This window comes from Protopterus annectens, chromosome 1.part2 (assembly GCF_019279795.1).
Source record: "Protopterus annectens isolate FY-2018-M chromosome 1.part2, PAN1.0, whole genome shotgun sequence".
Classification (NCBI taxonomy): Eukaryota; Metazoa; Chordata; order Ceratodontiformes; family Protopteridae; genus Protopterus; species Protopterus annectens.
In genome coordinates, this window is record NC_056727.1 from 84,541,811 (window position 1) to 84,568,804 (window position 26,994).

Here is a 26,994-nt window from a genome sequence, read left to right on the forward strand (position 1 = left end):
TTTAATGCTAATATGAATTTACAATGCAAGTGAATGGCAGGCTGAAGACAACATGGCCAACGAGTAGAGGTTGCTAAGGGGGGAAGCTCAGTCTAAGAGATGTAACCAAGCATTAGTAGGCAATCCAATGCAAATGAGGATTAGGATAGTGAATCGCAAGTTTACATAGCAAATGAGCACAGTCAGTGGAGTGTAGGTGTAGGATAAGGAGAGTAACAGAGTAGAAAATAGGTGACATCACGAGGGGGGTATGTATGAAAGAATGTAAGCTCATTGGAGCAGAGTGGCATGTGTCAGCTGTCATTTACACATCATTGAAAGAGGTATGTCAACAGGTAGGCTAGGTAAAGGCAAGAAATTGAAGGTGTATGCCGTGGATAATACCAAAGTTTCTTGCTGAGCATGTATGCACGCGTGTGCGCGCCTGTAAACCCGAGTAAGACAGTGTGCACATGTGTAAGTGTGAGTGCGTGCGTTTAAGCCGGAGTAAGCATGTATAAGGCTGTTTAAAGAGTTGTAAGCACGTTTGCGCTGGTGTGCACGCATTTTAATAAGAATAAGCAAGTTTTAGTCCATGTAAGCATGTGTGCGTGCGTGCGTGTGAGCTGCTGTGAGCATGTTTGCGCTTGTGTGCGCGGCGCTGCCCCCCCCGAGGAAACAGAAAGGAAAAAGTAAGCACAACAAATAGTAGGAAGCTACCAGGGAGTACTAGCAGAGCTAGCAGGTGAAAACAATTGGAAGCAGGCAATTACACAGGCAGTACACTAGCCCAGCCCAGCACTTAAAACTCTGCAAACAACAGTCCATTGTGTTTCTCTCAAGAGACACTACAACACTGCAGTAAGCTAATCAAAGTGAAAACTGAAAAAGCTTTGCTGAGACAAAGAAATGTTAGGGGCTGCCATTGCTGTTATAAGGTGACATATGCAACATGCTGAGGGTGGTGACAATGCGAATGCTGCTGGACAACCCACAGTGAGGAGACGGAGAAGAGTGTACAGGCCCAGGGTAACCTACCAGAGGCTACATGAGCTGGAGATAGTGGAGCGCTATAGAGTGGACAGAGACCTCTTGCAACAAATTGCTGAGCTGTGCAGGCCACGCCTCACACACAGAACCAACAGAGGGGAACCCATCCCAGTGGAAACCAAGGTATGTGTTGGCCTAAGAATATTAGCAACAGGTACATTCCAGAGACCAACTGGTGATATGATGGGGATATCACAGGCATCAGCATCCAGGGTACTGCACCAGTTCCTGGATGCCATGTCAGCACATGTCGGTGATCATGTATATTTCCCCAATTCCCGTGAGGTATTGGCCAGGAATATGCATCTCTTCCAGCAAATAGCGGAATACCCTGAGGTAGTGGGTGCAATAGACTGCACGCACATACACATCAAAGCACCAGCCGGTGAGCAGGGTAGGGTCTACTTCAACTGCAAGGGCTTCCCCTCCTTCAATTGCCAGGTCATGTGTGATGCCCAGGGCATAATACTGAATGTGTGTGCTGGCTGCCCTGGAAGCTACCATGATTCCCATATCTGGCATCTGACGCAGCTGTACCAGACATTTGCCAATGGGGACATCCCACATGGTCACCTAGTGGGGGATGCTGGCTATGTACTGGAGCTGTGGCTGATGACACCCATCAGAAATGCACACACACCTGAACAGGAATGCCATAATGAGGCACACACACAAACACGAAATGTAATCGAGCATGTTTTTGGGCTGCTAAAGTCACGGTTCCAGTGCCTGGACACATCTGGTGGAGCCTTGCAGTACTCACCAACTACACGTACCCAAATTGTCATGGTATATGCTATGCTACATAATATGATCTTGCGAAAACTGCAGCAGGACCAGCATAGGCCTGGGCCAAACAGCACCCCACCATTGCCAAGGCCATCACAGGCAGAGCGTGATTCGGAGGAGAAACAACCTGAACCTGCCCAAGTAGGCAGAAGGAGGTGTGCCCAGTATGCTTTGGCCTTGGCAAAGAGGCAACGCATAGCACATACACTGGCTCAGTAGGAACTTTGTAGAAATTATACCTCTCCCTGACTCGCACATATAGTAAAAGGGATGCCTAAGTTGACACTACCTGCTTTCAAACATGTATAGGGAGTGTAGTATGTGCATCCGACATAGGCAGCCCTGCAGCACCACCTGAGGCATGATTGCCATGTGTTAAGCAATATAAAGCAGTGCTAAACAGCATTTACCACCATGTAGTATATGTAAACAAAATCGCACACACCAACTAGCACTACTGTGATCAATGCTGAGTAATATTAGGCAACGTCCAGCAATGTTGGTTAATATTGAGCAATGTCGGACAAGCTTGGTCTAAGTAGAGAATAGCTGAACAAAAGCCAACATGCTCATATTTGCTCTACTGGCCCTTAAACAGTCTGCTCTGCTCAGTATGAAAATATAAAGCAGCGATGGGCCTCGAACCCAGGATATTGTGCACTATAGTCATAGCACTGAATCACTAAACCATGACAGTTTTGCAGCGGTCAACCTGTATGAAGAAATGTTGATAAGTCTATGCAAAGTATCTCATGGAAACCCTGCAGGCACAGCATAATCCCTGTTGAGTTATGACACAAAGGTGAGTCATGCAGTAAGAATAGAACCTGACTTTCAACACACACAGTATAAATGTTAATAGTGGTCATGTTCACACACATCAACAAATGTAGTGGACCTCAGACAGCAACATACTAAAAGGTCACACTGGGCATGCTCACACACTTGAATAAATGAGACAAATGTCAGGCAACAAAACATGGAAAGCCTGAACTGGGCATGCTCACACACGTAGGCCATGTCTGAGTACAGCAGTGGGCCACACATATTTGGCAGTTGCATGTGGTAACCCAGGAACCTCTCACTATCCAGCAATCTGCCCTGAGCACACAGTTATATGACAACAGACACATATATAATATAGTGGAACCCTGTCATAATCAAATATGTTTTGCAGATACCTAAGTTGTTCATAGAAAGTGGGAAAGCAAAGACGATAAAAACCTGCAAACAGTATCATCAATAAACATTGTGCATCCCAAACATTATCATAGGTTCAGAGGTCGATACTAGGCTATCTGCCCTAGGGCATGTACAAGCCTAGCCAGAGTGTGTTTGGCTTTTGCAACCCTGTCAGATTACTACACTGTGCCTGTGAATAGTAGGTCACACAAGATAGCCCATTTACATTTAGTCTATTGTGCCTCTGTCTAGCAGGGACCCAGAAGATATCTCAGGGGTAAACATACGATCACCCATCCACTTGTCAAGATGCCTCCTGTAGGTGGTCAGTGGGTGGCTCTGCCTATGCGAAACCGGGATTACAATCCGGAGTGAGTGGAGCCTCTGGGATAAGAATCTGTCCCTCCAGCATGTCCTATTAACATCTGTGTTGAGGTATATGTCCCTGGAGTGTGTAGCTCCAAAGGAGTCGGATATCCTGAGGTGGAGCATGTCCATTAATTCTGGGTTGGGTATTTCCGTAAACAACAGGCACACATCACATCCGAGTAGGCGGTAATTGACTGAGTAGAGCTGGAGTTACTGTATCCGAACTGTGCAGGGCATCCATGTGAGTCCCTAGATTTTTTGTTGAGGAATGTTTGTGGCCATTACAGTTGCTGAAGGTGTCGGGTAAGGTACATCCCAAATGTGGCATTGTAACCAAGCATGGTCGTGATAAGTATAGGGGCACAATGACCTCACTTGATCTAGATGTGAAACCATATAGGATAAGGTGGGCTATATAGAAGGTCTGTCTAACCACTTTGGCAACGTGATTGTCAAAGGTGAGAATACAAACAAGTCATGTCCCCAAACCCCTAACAACTCCTACCGTATGTAATGGATTGCTACCTATGTGGTAATGTGTGGGCATGTTGTTATTCCCAAAGGGGATGACTATGCAACTAATGGCATTTAGCTGTAGGCCATGGCTCAGGCACCAGTCATCCATCTCTGTGAGACCCTGTTTGAGTATGCATGTGCCAGCTGGAGAGCTGATTATGGCACCCAGTTTGCAGTCATCTGCGAACATGGTCAGCCATATTCCTCCTGTGTTAGCCTGTACGTCAGACAAATATATACTGAACAAGAGCAGTCCCAGGACTGAGCCTTGTGGGATGCCATGTGTAACTGGTGTATAGTCAGACATGGCACCTGCAATACTGACCATGTGGGTGCTATCCCTGATCCAGGTAGCAATCCATCATGTGAGATATGTGTCAATATCGACGCTGGTGAGCCTATGCATAATGGCCGAGTGGGGTATTGTGTTGAAGGGTTTTTCAAGGTTCAGGTAGTCTGTGTGGACAACCGTCCCTACGTCGATGGACCTGGTAACTGTTTAAAGAATACAAACAGGTTCAAGAGGCAAGATCTGCCCACATAAATGCGGAAATGTGTAGGACACAGTGTCTGTAGGTTCCCAATGTCTATGTGTATGAGTCCCATGGCAATACGCTCCATAGCTTTGCAGAACAGGCTAGTTAGGCTTATAGGGCGATATTGTCTGTGGTCTGTTGTGGCACCAACTCTGTGTAGCGGAACCACTGTCACTGTACGCCATTCCTTGGGTTCATAGCCTGTAGTAACTTTGATACTGAACAGTGACTTAATGTGAGGGTTACGTCTGTCATGAAGCTCGTGTAAGACGCAGGCCGGGACACCGTCTGGTCCCATTGATGCTGTGTTGTCCGCTTTGGGGAGGGTAGCACTCACCTGTTAATTTGTGATGTCAGGGAGGTTACACTCTGTTGGGATGGATAGTTGCTCCTTAGGGGGGATGGGGGGGAGACATCTGCACAGAACCTGTTTGCCAGGATGTTAGCAATGCCAGTGGGTTCAGGGTATGTTTAGTCAGTATGCAGTAACTCACAGCATATCAGTGAGTGTCCACCCAGGTTCCTGACATAACGGAAGAAGGCCTTGTGATTGTCCTACGTGTATGGTGCAATTGTCCGTTAGAAGCGGGCCTTAGATAAATTCATGAGTGATCGTAGCTGTCTACTAGTACAGATTACAGATGCCTTCCCTGTCTGGGATTGTGCTCTATCATGTAGTAGCTTCCTCCTTTCATTGTATAGCTTATTAATGGCCGGGGTCTACCAGACAGGTCCCCTGCCATTGGAGGAGTGAGTCTTGTTATTTGGGATAGCACCATCCATGCAGTCCACAAGGTGTCCATAGAATGTGCATGTAAAGGATTCAGCAGTCTGAGACATATTTACCACTGTCCCAGGGTCTCTGAAGGATACCACCTTGCTTTGGAGAAGTGAGACGTTTGCTTATGAGAAGTTCACCAAGATTACCCAGGATGGGTGTGGGGACAGGATATGGATGTCCAGTGAGATAAATGTATGTTCTGACCTTACCAATGAGGGGTATATTGCTGGTGTGGAACATAGAGTCCCCATGTTGGTGATGATCAGGTTGAATATGTTTTCCCCTCTTGTGAGTGTGGTGACCGGTTGTGCCATAGCATATGAGTTTACAAATAGTAGCAACTGTTGGGTGAGGGTGTTGGGGCTTGAGTAGTATCCCCAGTCAATGTTTGGGTATTTGAAGTTACCCAATATAATGGTGTTTGGGGAGACCTTCATATTCTCCAGTGTTCCCAGGAAAGCCGAGTGTGGTTCCTGAGTTTGGGAGGGTGGTCTGTAGCAGGCAACAAACTGAAAGGCAGTTTTGCACAATGTTAGCTGCATATGTATGGTCTGCGATGCTTTGTGCAGTGCTACTAACCCGGAGGTGTGTGTATCTGTGATGTATATGGATACTCCCCCTGTTTGTGTTGTCCGTTCCGAGCCTTGTGGTCAGAAAGCATGGTATGAAATATAACATGGTAGTGCTGGTGTGCATTTCTGAGCCTGAACCAGACATCTGTTAGTGCACAGATATCGCTATTCTCCATACTGAGGAGAGTCCTGAGTGGGCACAATTTGAGGGTAACACATCTGGTGTTGAGCAGCATTACCCTTAGTTTCATTTACTGTGTAATGTCTATGGAGGTGGGTTTGTCTTTTGAGCCCCGCTTAAAAAAGGCACTATGGTGGTAGCAAGAGCCTTAGCCAGTATTCGAAAGTCCAAGGGTGACAGGTGCAAGCTGTCCATAGCGAAGCTACGTGGCATGTCGAGCATGTCACCCCAGGCTGACAGACACTGGATCCCCTTTGAATGACACCAATATGTTAGCCAACTGTTAAACGTGATAAGTTTGTCTGTATACTGTGACATCATACTTGGTGAGTGTAAGATGCTACACAAGGTCAGGGTCATACTGGCCTGGCCTACATGATCAGAGAGTTCTTCTATGTATCATGTCATGTGGTCCAGGGAGGAACGTCTGAGGTTTTACGCACCAGCATGGACAATGATGGAGCCATTTCTGTACTTGCTTTGGAGTGACCTGAGTGCATGTGTTATGCGGCGGATCCGGGCACCCGACAGACAACTCAAAGTGACCATCCCCTTGTTCGACCTGGTGAGTGGGACGTCAGTGTGTCTGACAATAAGTGTCACCTATTACAAGTGTATTAGGTGTGTTGCTTAGCCTGAAGTTCAGTGACTGTGTGGCACACTGACATTGTGAACTATGTGATATGTGGGTATTGTAGTGGGGTAGCAGTTGTTTGTGTGTCTGCTTTGGATATCTCTGCTGCTTAGGCAGAGTTTATTTAGAGCCTCTGAGTATGTTTATGTGTGATAATGTGGTTTTATTGCTGTCGCTCTAAGTTTATGTGAGACTGATATGTGGTGTGTGTGGTTACCTTCACCACCTGATAGACTGTGCCAGTCATGGGTTGAGAGAGCTCAGCCTCCTGTATGTCAATATAGTTGCATCTTTCACGTATATCTGAGTTTGTTGGAAGGAGGAGTGGGTTGTCTGTGTACATGAGGCAGTTGTGACATTGTGTCAAAATCACAATATTCACCATCTGAACTGGAGAGTATACACGAAACCGACCCCTGGACATGCCAGGATATTATGATGACATACTCTGTAGACTGATCACAAAGGATCAGTAGGGTGTTAAGTGTGTAAAAGAGTATAACAGGGATTAGTGCTCAGGTTTGTCAGTGTTTTGTAAAGAGTAGCTGTGAAGGAGTCCAGACGGAATCATGACACCTCCTTCAGCTATGTCATAAATAGCAATGTACACTCATATATGTCCTGAGTCAGGGCCAACTGTACCTGACTGACAATGCTGACATCTTGTCAGACAGGCCCATATATACATACCTACCTCCCAATGATGAAAGTCCCTATCATCATACCTGGAGAATTCACATGTAGAATGGGTGAACAGCTCCCCCCAAAGCCAAAGGCATGGCAGCAATTCAATTACACTGTTTCCCTATATGTGTCATGAATGAACTACAGAACAAACAGACCCTGCATCTGAACAGTCTGTTGAGCCTCACCCTCTCCACAGGATCTGGAACCGTTGAATGTGTTGCAGCAACATATGGCACTCCCCACAAGTGTTGGTGCACAACACACCATGGAAATTATAGTCCAGTAAGTCTATGAAGTCTGATCTGCAAAGCCATGGAGTCCATCATGGTTGAAGTCATAAACAGAGCTATTGGAAGCTGACAAACACACAACCCTACCAACTGTGGTATGTTCATGTGCAGATCATGGTTCCCAAACATGCTAGACTGTTTGCAAGGCATCCAGCCAGGACATACATCACTGAACGGAGCTACACATGTCTCACATAAACTTTGAATAGCCCTTTATCAACATCCCAGATACATGTCGTATCTACAAAACCAACAATCTGTGCATAAATATGTGTTGACATATGAAGGAATGTCAATTTGTCCACAGATAGATCACACAAGCTAAGAATTATATGGTCCTGTTCAAGCTGTTGACACATGCTGACCCACATGGCTCATTCCTGGGATTGCATAAAACAAAGTGTACATACATTATCATGTCCAGTCTGATGATGTCAGCATCCTACAAATATAGCAGGAGAACAAAAAGCACCTAATAAGACATATAGCATGCTGTGTTAATGCGTATCTCTCTAGTATCATAACATAGTTAGATAGGGGTTTGAATCCTGCAATTGCTCACTGCGTGTGTGGGGGTGGGTTATGTGTGATTTCCTTTGAGAGGAGTTCCAACACAGTTAGGTTGGAATTTGAATCCTGCAAATGCTGAGAGTGTGTGTTTGGGTGTGGGGTTGTATGTGTGCGATTTCCTTTGAGAGGAGTGCCCTTTTTGGAGACCGGGAAAACACATTCAAAGAGGTACATTCCTCTTTGGAAAGTCTGATGATGTCAGCATCCTACAAATATAGCAGGAGAAAACAAATCACCCAGTCAAATATATAGTGCACTGTGTTAAAGCATGTTTCTCTAATATCATGACCTAGTGAGGTAGGGGTTTGAATCCTGCAAACGCTGACTTTATATGTATGTGATTTCCTTTGAGAGGAGTGCCCTTTTTGGAGACTGGGAAAACACATTAAAAGAGGTACATTCTTCTTTGGAAAGTCTAATGATGTCAACATCCTACAAATATAGCAGGCGAAAACAAATCACCCAGTAAAGCATATAGCACATTGTGCTGATGCATGTCTCTCTAGTATCATAACATAGCTAGGTAGGGGTTTAAATCCTGCACTTTTTGAGTGTGTGTATGTGTGACACTGTTGGTCAATGCGGTGTGGGTTTTGCTTTACTATGGTATGACATATCAGGATTAAAACAGTATGTGCATTGCACACATCGGGTATCTGTGTGGCAAATAAATATATGTACATGTGACCTCAATTACTACATAGGTGTGAAGCCTGCATACTACATGAATACATTTGTTTCCTTTGACAGATTGTGCTGCTGCTTCTCAGATCGTAGGTCACATATGCATGTATGTGACAAGGCCAGCCACTGTAGTGATCTGTGGCCAAGGTAATCTGTGCCACACACACCCATGACAGTTACTATAGAGTAGTGTGAGTGAGGGTACATGCCTAGGGTATATGTCAGACATGTTCATACACAACAACGACTGACAATAATGGACAGTCATTATAGGTGTACAACAGCCTTGTGGATATGCATTCATGCCCCTACTGTCTTATGTGATACACCGAGGGACTCCACAATACCTCTGGATAAGTGGATACCAAGGGACAGATGACATAACACGTGGCTGTAGGTACACATTGGTACCCAACATACATGTTGGGGGCTACCACCTATGTGGTACTGTCGGGATAGTATGTATTGTAAATGTGGATGACTATGCCATAGTCGGCTTAGTGCAATACAGCATGTGTTGAACAACAGGTATCTGTCTGTATGATACCCTTGTGTAGGATATGTGTCCCATCGAGAGAATGCATTGTGGGCCAATGCATGCATTTCCAGATGTGGATGGACATACCCCTAGTGTGTTTGCATGTACCTAAGAGGCCTATATGCCAAACAGGTGTGATCCCAGGAATGGGTGGCGGTCAATACCACTGGTTACTGTTATAGTATAGTACCAGAAGGACCTCACTGTTACTGAGTTCCCTACAACTGTGTGTCAGTTGTCAGGACATCATCTAATGATTGGTTATAGTCATGCTGTTGAGGTTGTGTATACTACCAGAATGCAAAATATTGATAGATATTATCAGTATCAACCCAGCATAGTGTCAACCCATGTCATACACACATGTGTACCCATGTTAGTACATATCTGTAGTAGAATGCATACTGGCCATCAAGAGATACTATGAAATGTTAACAATGTGTAAAACAAGGTATGTCACACGTCCCATGTGTCCACTATGCAAGTACATACAGACAGTGAGCACCCACCATGTTCCCAGATGTACACCTGCTAATCTGTACTGCACATATCACACACGTACTGTCCACTCACTAACACATGCTGGCAACACTATACACTTCAGCCAAGTGGCACATGGGCGGACAATACATACTCAGACCTAACACTGGTGTAAACAATGCTACATTGACAATCAGAGCTTTGATGCATCATGCCTGCTCAGATATACCTACAAGGATATCATTACACTTTCCTGTTGACAACTTGCTAATATTGCTACACTGCTGTAATGTCACCCTGTACATCAGCACCATGTTAGCCTGTTCCTGCATCAATGTTACAGATGACAGGAGGTGGCACAGGTGTCATCATATGCACAGGGTGTGTTGTTGGTTTGCCAGAGCCCGACATTGACCCATCCAATCGACATGTGTGTGTGTGTGTGTGTGTGTGTGTGTGTGTGTGTGTGTGTGTGTATGAGGGACAACAGTATAGCATGGGCCAATGTTGATGTAATGTGCGTGTGTATGTGGGAGCCCTAGTTGTTTGGTTAATGTGTGTGTGTCTGCATGCACACATCACACCATGTGGCTGCCATATATAGGAGGTTGTGGGACAGCCACAGACTTTACCTGCCAGGCTGTACAGATCACTGTCTCCGGCCACAGACACAGTACCTGTGCCTGGCAGGGGTGCTACATACAGTATCGGATACCAACCCTGACTAGGTACTATCATCAGATGCAGAGGTATGTCGAGTGGACCCATGCCCTGCTGGGACTGGCCAGAGCCACGTGCACATGGTCTACTAGGACGGTCAATCGACAGGCCAGCCCCAGCATTGCTGGGGCTGGTACTGCCACTACAGGAGCGTCTGTGATCTGTGGGCTGTCTGCAATGACTGCCAGCTGTTGATGTTGCTGGCATTCATCCGCGTCGATGTCTCAATGGTCCCGCATGGTCCTGGCTCATGGAAAACACATTGTGGAGGGCATCTAATGTCTCCCCCCAACATCTATCAATGACCTCGGTGTAATTCCAGATGGCACCGGCAAGGTCACAGATGCTGTCATTGATAGCGGTGTAATGGGCCCTCTGCGCCCTTAGTCCCTGTCTGGTGTACCATTCCATACGTGCCTGTGCCTGCATTACAGCCCGGAAAATACTCAGGGTTGTAAGACCTGTGAGGTCACGTCTGCCAGGGGCAATACGACCAGCGGTGCTCCCCTGAGAACCCCTGGACATCCGCCTATGTGGTACCATTCCAGGAATACGGATATGGCTGCTGTAAGGGGATGCAAGTGCCATGGGTACCACAGTATCCTGGTCAATGCCAACTGTATGCTGTCCCTCGGCTAAGGTCATTGGTGATGAGGGATGTATTGGCAGTATGAGTGTGTGCATAGATGTGGTGGAACACTGTGTACTGTCGATTGGCGGACCAACGACAGACCCTGTCAAACCTGCCTGTGCCACAATACATGTCTCTTCATCTCCACTATTTGTGGCAGTGACATCAGGTTCCCTGTTGCATTCAGCCACCCTAAACTCAGCACCTGTGAGAGAAAGACAGGAAACACACTTAACAATCTGTACATGATGTTAGCACACATGCACACATATACACATGAACACATGCACACATGCACACATGGACACATGCACACATGCACACATGAACACATGCACACAAATACACTCCTCACTACAGCAGATAGACACACACACCAGCAATCCAACACATACTCAATAGTGGGTGAAGGTGGGTGACAGTATCACAAGGCAAACAGTCACCTCACATGTGTCAGCATGCAGAATATGTGTTGCTCAAGACCATGCAGTGCAAGTGTAGATGGCCCTATTTAATGACAGTATACATGGCTTTGATGCATGTTTGTAGTTGTTCAGTGACTGGCTACACCCTGGAACACAATGTGTACATGGACACAACATTGCTGTGCAAGTATTATCAGCTCTGCGATGTCCTGTGCACCATCACTCACAGGTATACATACCATGGCTTCATGTGTTATCTGTGTGACACATAGATTTGTATGTCTGATTACAGTGTCTGTGTCCATAGCAGATAATACTGGGCACAAGTGTAGCACATGCATGCTATGTACACACACGGGATGAGTGGTGCATGTAGATGTGAAGGAATCCAAATGATCGACATGGCCATTGTACAGTGGTTATGGTGAGTGTGGGACATATTGCAGATATGTTGGTGCCAGCCATGACATGGCATGCTACACGACTGCAACATTAAACACCATACATACCCAATGTATGTCATGTGACCTATACACCCAATAGCATTCCAGGACATATATGTGTCACTTTGTACAGATGGTGACTGCTATGCATATTGTGTATACTGGCATATGTAAGCATACACACAACATGCTATGCATATTGTGTATAGGTGCATATGTTTGCACACACACAACATTGAGGTGCAAAGCAATGACTGCTATGTGTAGTACTGTGATCACTGTAACTGGATGGGGTGTAGTACCATGAGCCATCATCATCATGCATCATGTGGCCACTCATGGCTACTAATGTGTGACAGACCACCGCCTAGCATGCTGTACCTGAACTGCAGTGCCATGGCTACATTCACAATTACACAGCCACTTTGTACATGGGTGTGTGGGTGCGCAGTAGGGAGCATTGCCAAACATGACTGTGTTATGTGTTGAAGAGTGTTGGACAGCCCCATGATAGGCTTCTACCCCTGAGGTTTATCATGTGTGTGTGGATGACATGTGGGATACTGAAGTGTGACCTTACAGCAGGTGTGTGGTAATGCCATATGTAGCATGTTGAGGTGTACTGGGTATGATAAATGTGTTATGTTGTGTACAGCTGTAGCAACTATGCCTATCCAATGTGCAGTACGGTGTTGCCACAACTGTGTCTGATGCTCTGTGTATTGCATGTCATTGAGGCAGCTACTGACATTACTGAGATGTGCAACGTCTTTCAGCAAACATGCATGGCATGCATTATGCGTAGGTGTGTTACATGTACTTGGCCTACACCTCACTTATGACATGCACATTTCATTACCAACATTGCAGTTATACCACACTCACCAGCATGGACCATCTGCCCTGCTGTCACACCAGAGAGATCTACGAGAATATGAGAGAGTTCGTCAGTGGCCACAACTGTGGCATTGCTACTGTGGGTTTGCTAAACTACAGTAAAACAACAGTCGACAGTCACAGGTGTACAGATAATATTTCAAATATCAGTATTGCACAACACTAGGCAGCACAACTGCTAAACGCACAGTACACATCTCACGTAGACATAATCTAACAATACAGGTAACTGTAGTCTACAGATAGGGCATGTTACCTGCACACTCCATGTCAACATGCTGGGTGGCTCCGGCCTCCATGACAACACATGTCTGTGGGAGTTGCCGTTGTTGTCCAGGAGACACCATGCTTAGGAGCAGCTCCTCCACTCTGGTGAGGGGGGGATGAATGGCCACCCCACCACCTGTGGCAAGCTGTTGTCTATGGATATCAGATGCATGCCACCAGACATGTCTAATTAAATCACTGCCGTGATGGCGTACCTGCTCATATGTCCGGTTATGCATGCCTATGTCATTTGCCCAACAAACAAGATCTTGTCACAGTGCAGTCCACTCATGCTGGTGCTGGCTGCTACTGGAAAACAACAGTGTGTAGTGCTGCACCAGGCTTTGCTGGATCACCTCTTCCTCCTCTGATGTGTAAGACGGGTTACATTGGTGGGCCATCAGGCTGAAAGAGAAATGAATAATATGTGTGTGCGAGTTCTTTGGCACACTTTACACCCTTAACCACAGATGTCACTTCATTGCCATATATACCATCCGTTTGTCTGTCAGAGGATACACACATTCAATACCACATATTGTTTCTCAGGCCACAACTGACTAACAGTGCCTGGCACACTCTATATATCAAACCACTATACAACAGTACCTGGCACACTGTTTGTGACACAATGCACAACCTCGCCACAGGGGTATATATCACACTAATGCATGAACAAAGATGTCATCCATTTCAATGAATGTATAGTACAGTTACAGTAATACCAGTAAACCACCCTAGTCATTGATGCCATAGCCCTGCCTAACATATGTGCACAGTTGTTAATATAGGTGGCATACTGCTGTAACAGAGTATATATGTTGCTAGATACACACGTATACCCTGTAACACAGATATGATTGCGGCCATGGTACAGGCATAATTACACACACATCAGACAAATATGCAACACACCACTGTATGCCAACACAGATGAGCTTTACCTGTGTACCATACAGTACTGTGTGCCACTACTTACAAACCCTTATGCCTGAGTTATGTCCTCTGTGCAGACTACAGGAAGCACATAAGACAGTGTTTCCAAGCAATGTGAACACACACCATACTGTGCTTTTTAGGCCTACAGCTTCAGGTAGTACTACAGTTCATATGGGAGTTGGATTCTCCAGCTGTACCACACACTAAGCATACATGTATTGCTTTAGCCTACAATGGGACACCACAGTCGTCAACAAGGAACTACATCACATCATATGCCATACTACTATGTCTGCCTAACAATAACATACACATCTTTTGCTGGCCTCACAGCTAGGATAGACACTACCATGTCAGATACAACTTCACACTACGCTATCACACCTTTACAGACCTTGCACACATTCAGCGTTACACTTATTCAACCTCACATAGCAGCTTTTGCATTGAGTACATGTGTGAGTGCATAGTGTCATAGGTAGGTGAGATGCTATTGGCCCTAGTGCCTACTGCAGCCTAGCCATATGCTACCCTGGCCTTTGCCACACATGTACTTTGATTTCACTTGCCCCTGTCAACCAGAACCACAGAGGGGATTCCTGGGGTGTATTACCAATCTCCCAAAAAATCATCAGGGGTATTTATGACAACTGCTAATGAGGAGCCTTTTTTGCTATTGATAGGTGGTCTATTCCAGAGTATGGCATATCTCTGAGATAGGGACCTGTCCCTCCAGCATGTGCTGTTTAGTGAGCTGACAAGGTTTAGGGGCCTAGAGCTTGTATCCCGGAGGGATTGTGATATGTTGCCATGGTGGTTGTCACACAGCTAAAGGTCTGACATTCCTCTGTATGTCCAGCAGAGGTCACCTCTGTGTGGGCGGTATGCAATACAGTCTAGCTGTGGTTTTGTGAGTCAGTCTGCATAGGGCATCACCCTTTGTGAGGTATGTCTGTGGCCTTTCCACTTGCTGTAGTTGTCATGTGAGGTACATACCACACGGGGCATTGTGATGAGTAGAGAGGAACACTGACCTATATTTCCCTAGATGACACACCTGTTGTTATGACACATACCACATAGACAGATTACAAGTCTAGTGTGACACTGTCTTTATCAAAGGGGAGGCTACTGTCCACCTGTGTCCCATGTTCTCTTATCACACCTTGAGTGTTAGGTAGATTTCTACCTATGTGGTAGTTAACGGGTACAGGAGGAATGGCACTGCAGTATTGGCACTTGTCTACCGTCCATGCCTTGGTCACCACACACCTGTTGCAGTACATATGACCCCATATCTCTCTCTCTCTATATATATATATATATATATATATATATATATATATATATATATATATATATATATATATATATATATTTATTTTATTTTATTTTACATTTGTTAACCGGGCTAGTCCAACTGGATGAATATCCATTTTCAGTAGAGGCCCGGGGAGATAAGCTCCAATTGTACAATTTGTTAATACTAACTTAAACATATAAGCATAACAATGACAAAAATATGAGGAATCTATGCACATTTTTAACATTATTCCAACCTTGATAAGAAGAAAGAAAGAAAAAAGATAAAGAGAAAAAAAGATGAACTAGGAGTTATAATATTATAAACAAAAAAGAACCTTGTTCATATATTGAGAGGAAAAAATAGCAGCAAAAATAGGCTTTGAAGAAATCTAATTTTCTAATAAATTTGAAGGACTATATTTATTAAGGATTTCACCGACATAGAAGTCTGATGGTGAAAAATAAAAGAAGAAAGAGATTTTAACATAATTGCCTAAGGCAGAAGTTAGTCAGGATTACAACTAGGCCAAAGCCAGTGTTTTTTAGGTATATTTTAAGTTTGGGTTTGAAGTTAGAGAGGAAACAGAGGTGAGATCAGGAGGAAGAAGGTTCCATTTTTTCCCAACTACATTAGAGAAGAGAGCATCACCTGCCCTGTTGTTGGATTTGCCTGTGCAGATGAGTAGTTTATTTGAGGAGCACAGGGAGTTTAGATTCAGGAAGGGAGTAATAAGGGTAGATAGAATGGGGGTCTTCCTTGGCTGGTAAAGTATTTTGTGGGCCAATGTAATTTGGTTAAACCCAAGTAGATTTTGAAATTCAAGCCAGCTTAGTTGAGATAGATTCTGGCAACGGTGTGTTCTAAATGGTCGTCCAGTGGCAAATCTAGCAATGTTATTGTAAGATTTAACCAGTTTAGAGAGATTGCTTTTTGAAAGGTGAGTATAGATAGTAGAAGCATACAGAAGTGAGGAGATAAGGTGGGAGTGGGCAATACTTGTTTTAGCTAAAGGAGTGAGGAATGGCTTAATTCTGTAGAGAGCACCCATTTTTTGTTGACTATATTTGCAGTATTGTTAATATGCTCATAGAAAGTAAGGTGGTTGTCAATAGTAACCCCTAATAGTTTTGTTGTTAAGTCAGGTTGTATGTGAGTACCATTCTTTGATAGGACAGGGAAATCACTAAGGGTGTGCTTTTGGGTTGGTGAAAATAGTAGGAGCTTAGTTTTTTGGGGTTAAGTACAAGGCAGCGTTGAAGAAACCAAGACTCGACTTTATTAAATGCTTCTTGTGTTTTTAGTAAAAGTTCAGATGTGGTCTTAGCTGAGCATAAAATTGTCGAGTCATCAGCATATTGTATACATATCCATGCACATACATGTACACATCCATTGTTGTACATATAGATGTACATATAGGCACATGTACAGGCCACCTTTCATGGTGGGGATATCACTTATGCGACAGTTGTGGAATGTACAATTATGTGATTATATTGCACAGTGTTGTGCAGAATGCATTTTGGTGTCCTCAGCCCATGTAGCTTTAGCAGGCCTCACTGACTGTAACACAGCAGATCTGACAAATCAGTCCCACAGCGTTTAACCACCACATGACATATATCAGCACTGCATGCTGTTTTCTATGCCTCACACTACGACCTATAAAGATATATACACATAACAACCTTCAATGACATATATGTGTCCACCCTTCACTAACAGTTGCAGTATGTCCCTTGCCCTATGCACATGTGCAGATACAGATAGATACATGCTGCTGCCACATATGGATGATTTGCAGTGTGTAGAGTACTCTTCAGGAACATCTACTACATGCTGGCACATACATATGAGTTACATTCCTTACCTTTGTTTTCCCTGCTCCGTCTGTTGTTACTGTTTTGTTGTTTTTTTTTTTATTTTGGTTGTTTGTTTTGGGTTTTCTCTGTCTGTTTCTGTTTCTGTTTCTGTCTCTTTCCTCTGTGTATCTGTTTCTCTCTCACTCTCGCTCTCTATCTCCCTGTTCCTGCAATGATATTGCATGTGTGGACAGCAGGTACAGCCTGCTTTTCTAGGTATCTGCACATGTGCATGTGACAGCCTCTGCACCAATTGCTGCCCACCATTCAGTAATTGCATGCAGCCTGCTGTGTGGTGATTGCAGTACTCACTGTGATTGCAGTCCACTGCTATAAAATGCTAGGTTAGATAGGCATAGCCCTTTCAATTTTCCAAGGTGGGGCCCATGCTTTGTTTGCTCTGGACACCGTTGTGTCAGTCAGAAGGTTGGTATATGTCTCTTATCTGAAGCTAGGGTTGTAGCCAGTGATATGCATGTTGTACTTAAACCTGAATATTGCTGCTTCCAGTACACACTTCTCAGTGTAGACATGTACTCACCCCTCCAAATGCTAACACAGGATACATGGGATTATGTACTTTCTTTCTGAATTAGACAATTAACTGCCATAAAAATGTGGTTATTGCAATGTATTCCTGTGGCACATGCACTGTTTGTGTACTGTTATACTGTAATTATTAAGTTACTCACTTCTGAACAGTTTGTGGTTTGTTTGTTTTGACATTAGCACAGGCTGCTCAACACAACTGGACATATTTCAGTACTGAGTATGCCTTCCTACACCCTTGTTTTTGCCTGAATACACAGGTATGTTGTACCTTTGGGTAGGGGTGCAGAACTGCAAAGAGCATTTTTTATTATTGTGTGAGGTTTATCTTGCTAAATATACAGGGTTGCTGTGTACCTGTTAGTCTATCAAGGCAACTAGTCTGTCTGTGTAGCTCCCACCTGTGGACATATCCAGATGGTAGCTAGAGGTTAGCCTATTATTCTTTGTGCACCACACAAGGCTTTTCAGCACTGGCACAATGCCATTATCACAGTTGGTTGCTAGCAGTACATGGCTACATCCTGTGATATTTCTGTGTTGTACTCCTACATAAGGGCATGCTTGTGGAACTACTTCCAAAGCTATTTGCAGAGTGTGTAACAGCAGGAATGCTGATATGCCTGTGTGTTTCTGTCTCTGCCAGGCCTCAGATACTCTCAGGTATATATTTGAATGGCTTCAGTGAAAGGTACATATAAGTGAGATACACCTGCAATATATTACAGACATATTGCAGTTGAGACTTTCTTGGGAATTGGAGCATATGCATTATTACACCTTTTCTGACGTGCAAGCAGTGTCTACTCTCACCTATTGACATTATTCATTAAGTGTGATTCCCCACTTTTCTGCCTAATGTTAGTACTTTTCAGAGTAATTCAGAGGGGAACAGCTAACATTTGTTTACAAATCAGGGACATCCCTGTAAAGCAGTCACAGTTGGGGAGTCTGGCCTCTGCCCTATTCAACTTTGCCTGTGTTTGTCCTGGTCTGATACTGTGTGGTGTTTGTAACGTGCTACTGTAACATTATTCCCTGCTAGAATGGTTGATTCTCTTTTCACAGTCACGTCATGCAGTTCCACAACAACTGCTGGTAAAGGCCAACAGAACAGAATTTGTGTTACGCCATTCCTAATTTCCATTTACATTCCCTCATTGTAATGCATGATATATTTATTTCAGCACCAAGTTATTTGTATATCTGTTGTGGCTTAGTGGTAATTCATGCAGTCGATTGTGTCAATGGTCTGGGGTTCGAGACAGGCAGAGGTTTTTTTCTTTTGCTGCTGAGCAGAACAAGGGCCCTGACATAGAGTGACTAAGGCACTTTTAAGCAGTTGTAAGCGGATTTGCGTGGGTTTGTGCGACGCTTAGCTAAGTGCACACATGCGCACACTCGCATAAACCTGCTTACTACTGCTTAAAAGTGCTTACTTCCGCTAACCCCGCGCTAATTTCTTTGAAAGAAAAGAAAATGGGGAGATAGGAAAGTGGTGAAAAAGAGGGCACAAAGAGGGACAGACAGTAGGTAAACAAGCTCGGGATGTGCAGGACGGGTGTAGGGAAGGTCCATAGCTGCCCATTTCTTTACCAGCAACAGCTGTGCATATGCAATAAATTTGGAGTGATATTTGAAACCTTCCACCCCTGGGAGAGGGGTGAGGACAACAAAGTATGTTGTACTGCCAATTATAATTATCAGTTTACATGTCCAGCGGACATATGTGCGAAATGGGCAGCTATGTATGGGGCGTAATTTTTTTGTGGGTACAGATTGCCCTTTTTTTTTTTTTCAGGTGAGAGTGGAAAGTGAGGTAGAGGAAGTAGGTATGTTTGGGGAAGTAGGTTGGGGAAATTAACAGACAAGACAAACAAAACGCATACAGGGCCAGTGTATGACACATGGGGTGGGTGAACACAACTGAAGGGGATGGATATTTGGAAATCGCAAGCCCATGAGCCCACAGAAGGTAACAGTGGAACTGAGATCCCCACCCATGGGCAGTCACCACTGCACCTTCACAGCCCCGAGAGTGGCTGTGCTGGGGGCTGCGTAGGACGGGAAGGCTCACCCATGAGACACGCCACTCTTGCCTCGAGCTGGCATAGGGGATCAGCGACTGAACGCTGGAATTCCCTACGCACCACAGCCCGGACCCTTCGAAGGGTGACAGGTGGCCCTTCTCCGCCCATGCTTGCATGGGGGGATGAGCCCCATCCCCTGCAGTGCTTCCACCCGAAGGTGGCACAGGACCAATGGAGGAGGGGAGCCCGGGCTGGGCACTGGACCTGCTGGTGCCAGGTGCACTCGCCAGCTGAGGAGGGACAGGTGGATCCGCTGGGACCGGCCTTCCCATACATTCTGTGATTAGGTGTGTTTAATTACAACATAAACAACAGCATTCCAGATTAGTTGTAAAAGCATGCAGTAATATTCCCATTAACCCAACACACCAAGGTTCCAACAGTTGAACAGCAAGCATAACACATGCATATATTGAACGACAGTGGATATTCCAACAGCATGCAGAGATGATTGGTAGCAGACTATTATTATAAGAAATAAGAAACAGCTTGATTGCTATATTTTACATTCCGTATTTTCATTCTGTATTTCAATTTTGTGTATCTGTATGTTCTGCCTTTAAAGTAATAACTTCAATTAATGAGGTAATTAAATGCCAGCCAATAACACTGTTTTAGAAGTTGTATAAATACTGGAAACTGTGGTGAGACACTGATTCTGAAGAAGTCTCCTGACTGGAGATGAAAGCGCTAAATCAGTGAAATTAAGTTTTGTATTGGTCTTTATTTTTTGTTTTTAGCCTTTGGGCTTCCTTTAATAAATATTTTTTGATAGACCACCTTGAAATCTCGATCTTTTTGGATATTTTCAGTCCAGGAATACTTAAAGACAGCCTTCATTGTAGCGGAGCAGTGTCCTATATCTGACATAATAACTGTCCAAGATGCAGATGTTATTGCTACATATTTCTTGATTTCATTTATATTTCTTTATCTACATATCTGGATATTTTCACATGACATTTTCACTTCAATTTGTACAGAACCCTGCATTTCTTGAAGCACACTCACATTTCTGGGGAACAAATTAACATGCTACTCATGTGCCAGATTTACTTATGCATGCCAGCCAGTAACTGACTGTTGAGGACTGTATATATGCTTTACAGCTACTAGCACTTCCATCACCCACTTTAGATGGGACTGCACAACTCTGGGCTGCCAGCACTTATTAAAACAGTACTATTTGTATAATGCAAGGGTACAACAACATTTCAAAGTAAGTGACACAGACACACTCCGGGTTTTCTACCTTTATTAATGACATTACACACTTTTCCACAGGCTCGCTCCTTTATTTGATGTAACACTGCATATGGAAGACATATTCAAGACATATTATACCTTTATTAATAGGTTAGAACACTCTTTTTCACGCTATTTTATATGACAGTACCTGCAGAGATATTATTCCGGACATATTTTACCTTTCTTAATGGGTTACTACACTCTTTTTTTCTGGCTCTCTGACTTTTTTATATGACAGTACATGCAGAGGACTTATTCAGGGCATTTGATGGCTGTATTATTGGACTACAACACTTTCTTTCATGCTCTCTCCCCTATTTTATATAACAATACATGCAGAATAATCACTAACCTGCCTGGTGGCGCAGCCTTAGCAGCCTATCTGCACAGGCTTGCTGATTCACAGCACGGTCACCTGCAGCTGTGAAGTAAATGAAGGGATATTGAAACATACCTATCCATTATACAAAATCAATTATCAATTCTTACATACTGCATTCCATGGCTACCTACTTAGTTGTGGGGCATCTTGCATCCCACGGGCCTCCTGTATCCATTGGTTCAGGCGGTCCTGCTTCCATCTCTTCAGGTCTGCATGGTGGTGATGGACCTGCTCACCAGTCCGAGGAATGCCTGTGGCACTGGTGAGGTCATGAGCTAACCGGCTCCAAGCCTCTGCCTTGTACTCCATCCCTTGGAATTGGGCCAGCAGGAGTCTTGACTCATGATAGTGGACAAGGAGCCAAACCATGTATTTCTACTCCTCAATGCCCCAATGTTTCACTCGGAAGCATGTACCCTCTCCAGCGCCAGCCATTCTAACTGCAGATGTGAGCTACAATCAGTTATGGTGAGTATTCCTGCCTATGGGGCTTATATATGCAGCATTTCCCACACTTTTTTGTGATTGGCCGTTTTTGAAAATTCTCGGCTGACTGCAGACCTGCTTAGTAATGGTTAATCTGCCATTTCTAAGTATATGTATGTTAACAGTGGCTGCTTCTCCTAAGCTGTCATGGCTTAGTGGTTCAGTACTTTGGTTATGGTACACAGAGTCCTGTGTTCGAACCTTGTCATTCATTTTATTTTAATACTGTCCAGACAGACTAGGGGGTGTGGCTGTGTTTAAGCAACTTTGCTCTACGTTGCTCCACGTTGCCCTACGGTGCCCTGGTTGGCACGGCACGCACGTCCACGCAAACAGATTACGCTGGTTAAAGAGCTATTTAACTATGGGCAACTCTATTGCGCTGGGTAAAGCGCTATTTAACTCTGGGCAACTCTATTGCGTTGGGTAAAGCGCTGCTTAACTGCGGGCAACTATATATCAGGATCCTTTAAAAATATATATTTTCTTCACTGATACATAGGCCATTTCACTGCTTTTTATTAATATTTTAATCATATATGTCAGGTATTATTTCATATACTGATTTAAAACATAAATAAGAAGGGGAGTAGTGGGACTCGAACTGTGAATGCCTCCTCTTTGTGCAAACACTCTACCATTATGCTATTGCTATTTGGTGTGATTTGCATAGACATTTCTTTCTTATGCTCTTCCATGTCAGAATTGCTAACTGCAGCTAAGCAATGGGCACACCCGCGCACACACGCGCAAATACACACGCGCAAATATGCGTCAATTCCTAGCAGAACTTAAATCCTGTAACTGGTCCATCCTAAAAACTCTACCCCTAGATGAGAGCGTGACATACTTTAATAACACATTTCTAAACATACTCGACTCTCATGCACCAATCCTACTAATCAGATCCAAGGAACGGATAGCACCTTGGCTAACTAGAGAAACCAAAACAAAAATTAAACTTAGATACCAGGCCTGGGATAAATGGAGAGCTACTAAAGCTCCCCAAGATCGTATCAAATTTCAGCAGCTTAGAAACTCCACAAAAACAGCCACTACTCGAGATAAAAAACAGTATTTCTGTCACCTCCAGGATAAACACCAGAAAAATCCAAAGATGTTCTGGGCTGGATTTAACAACCTCCTCCATTCTGGGAAATCAACTACCCCTACCCCTGAGAAACTTATTGGGAAAGATCCGGAAGAAGTAGCCAATACTTTTAACTCTTTTTTCACCGAGACCATCCAGTCCCTAGCCAGTCAGCTAACTACTTCTTCCTCCTCCTTAACTCATCCTAATGGCTCAGTTCTACCCTCCTTTAACTTACAACCAGCATCTACCTCCTACATTCGTACCCTATTGAAAAAATTTAACCATCCACCCTAGCGGCTGATCGTCTCCCAGCGGAATACCTACAAATAGCGTCAGATGCCATTGACTATCCCATATCAATCTTGATAAACAGAACTATAACTGAGGCTACCATCCCCTCCATCTGGAAAATATCATACATCATCCCACTTCACAAAGGAGGCTCCTTCACGGAAACATCTAACTATAGACCTATAGCAATATTGTCTCCAATAGCAAAAATTATGGAACGGTGTGTTCACAAACAACTTCTACACTATCTCACCCTTAACAATCTTTTGTCTAAAACTCAACATGGTTTTCGACCCCATCATAGTACAACCACTGCCCTCCTTTCCTTTGTAGACTCAGTCAATAGCAACTGTAATAACAAATTAATATCCACTGCTCTCTTTCTTGACCTATTGAAAGCCTTCGACATGGTCAATCACCAGCTACTCCTCCACACCCTTGAAACCCTTCATCTTGACAACCCATCCCTAAGATGGTTTAATGCTTACCTCTCTGGTAGGCAACAAGCTGTCCAGTGGCAAAACAGGCTATCTCACCTGCTCCCTAACACCATTGGAGTTCCCCAGGGCTCTATACTTGGTCCCCTTCTTTTCTCTGTATTCATAAATGATCTTCACTCAGTCATCCCCAAAGCCACCTGCATTCAATATGCAGATGACTCCACCCTGATCTGCTCTGAAGTTTCTCTCCCTAATCTCCAAGTAGTCACCCAACACTGTTTTGCTACAGTTGAAAAATGGTTCTCAGAATGGAAACTCGTCCTAAATCCAACAAAAACTAAGTTAATGCTATTTTTCCCCACTTTAGCTACTCCTCTAGGACAAAAACCTCCACTTGCTAATAATCTGACCTTCCACGTTGAATCCATCAATGGCACCATCATTGAGCCTGTCTCCAATACCAAACTATTAGGTGTTACTATTGACCACAAGCTCAAATTTGATATGCACATCAGCCAAACCATTAAGACTGTAAATAAGAAACTCGGCTCTATGTACAGAATTAAGAACTTTCTAACTCCTCATGCCAAACTAACCATTGCTCGCACTCACCTCCTCTCCACCCTACTATATGCCTCCCCGGTACTTTCTTTCCTCAATGATAGAGAGGTTAATAAACTCTCGGTTGCCTATAACCATATTGCCAAATTTGTAACAGGAGCACCTTTTCGTACTCACCACTGCCTTAACCTTAAGAAACTCGACTGGTTAGAACTGCCCAATCTTCTCAAACTTAACCAACTCTCTGAAGCATTCAAAATAATTAAGCAACCGGATAAAACCCCCTCATTGAATAAACTTCTGACCCCCTACTCCAATCTAAACTGCCTTCGATCCTCAAATAGTGTCCAGGTACTAACCACTAAATCTAATAATTCAGGTGGTGATGCTCTTTATGCCAGTTCCATTGGAAAGCTATGGAATTCCCTTCCTAATAACCTAAGACTCATTACCTCGCTTAATTAATTCAAAAACAATCTTAAAGAATTCTTTAAGTCACATTGGTTATGCCCATGTCCTAAACCAGACTAATCCTATATCTCTCATACCACCTCAGTCTCTTCCTTCCCTCAGAGCTTAAAATCTTAACCTCGCTGTTTCTCAAACGTAACTATGTCAAGGTTACTTACACAACATGCGAATGTTAATTTATCAGTATGAAAATGTTGCTGTTTTTCTTTTTCATTTCATTATTATGTTAATGTGAATTTCTTCTGTATGTAAATGCATGTGTTTCTCTTTATTGTGGAGCTTTTCTCCCCGGGCCTCTGCTGAAAATGGACATGTATCCAGCTGGACTAGCCCGGTCAACAAATGTAAAATAAAATAAATAAATAAAAATAATAAATAAATACTGGCAGCTATTTCGGGAATTTAAAAAAAATAACATTAATGTTTCACTTTTTATAACTGTGATGTCAGGATGTGTGGTGCAAGGACATTTGAGCAGACTTGCTTTTGTGTGTTTTCATTTTACTTTTCAAACCCTTGCAGGGTTGTGGACATTTAGACTGTTCGGACACGCCCCCTGCTTTCCTACACGGTCCGTCTAAGACTTACGGTTGAGTCAGCATGCCCTCATGAATATTCATGGCATGCTGACATCATACCGTTCAACTGCAGCCTCTGAGTAAGACTTATTTAGTCTTACACGGAGGATTCGTGAATCCGGGAGAAGGTCTATAATTAGTTTAACGTAGCTTCTACTGAGTCAGTTTTTTAAATATTTTTAAAAGGCCAGAGCAAAACAAACAAAAAATATAAGAAAGCAGAGAGAAGAGATCAAGCTGCTTTGTTAAGGTTATTTTCCATTGGATAGCTTATCTTTTTCATACCTGCTTCACTTAGAAAGGTCTAGGATACAAATCTGCTAGGACCACTTTGTGACATTGCTCCTGTATTGCTGACCGCTAACATGACAGACTGAATTTGCATGACTTTTAAATGTGATACTCCATTTGTTTAACATTTTTGACCAGGCTCTGCTTTTATAGCTTTCAATATTTTCTCTTCATTTGATAGCACTGTGGATTCCCTGATTGCAAAGACTCACTGTTGTGTCAGTTTTTGGGTGTCCCTGCTATTTCAGTTTCTGTTGAAGTGACAGTGTTATAAGTCTTCTAAGCTAGAACAAGATATTGACTTGAAGGAGAAATTCCACTGAAAAATGATTTTTGTATGTCAAAGCTGGATTGGGGATCAATACTAAGATTTTGCAGCAGTAAAGAACCTTTATAGATCCTTCAACATCCTTCTTCATCTTTCATCTTTTCACAAAACAACTGAATTGCTTTCCCTGATAGCTAAACATTCACTCTGAGGCAGCAAACCAGGCTTTACATTTTTCTAATGAGATAACCTAAATGATTGTGTAATTATAAACAAATGATTTGCATTTGATTGATTTCTTTTAGCTGCATTTCTCACTTGAGTTCATGTTCTGCTACCAATGAAAGTATTTTGTTTGTGAAATCTAACAGGCAAAGAGTTGTGAAGTGTGATCTAGCTTGTTAGATGTTAGTCGACCGATTCATTAATGCTTTTCACGTCAAAAATGGCTATATAGATTAATACATAAATCAGTCTGCAAACTATTACACACCAAGCTTAGCCAATTAACAGGCAGTGACCAAAGATGAGAATCAGATCTTATAGTTTGTGTCTGTGACGTGAACACCTCAACCATTATACCAACCCCCCCCAACCCCAAGACAGATAAGCAAGAAACTTGCATGTGCTTCCAAATGCATTTCTTGATTCATAAAATAAACATAAATTAAATTTTTGGGGTCTTAAATAAATATTTTAGGTATTATCACACAATGTATACATGACTAGAAACATAATACATTTGTTACATTGACTGTGATCTGTTTCCTTATTAACTGAAGTTTAGTTACGTAGGTTGATAGGTTCATAGGTAGGGCCTAGGCTATCTGCCCAAAGGCATTTATAAGCCTAGCCAGAATGTGTTGGCTTTCGCTGCCCCCTTAGATTAGTTCCCTGTGCCTCTGTCCAGCAGAGCCA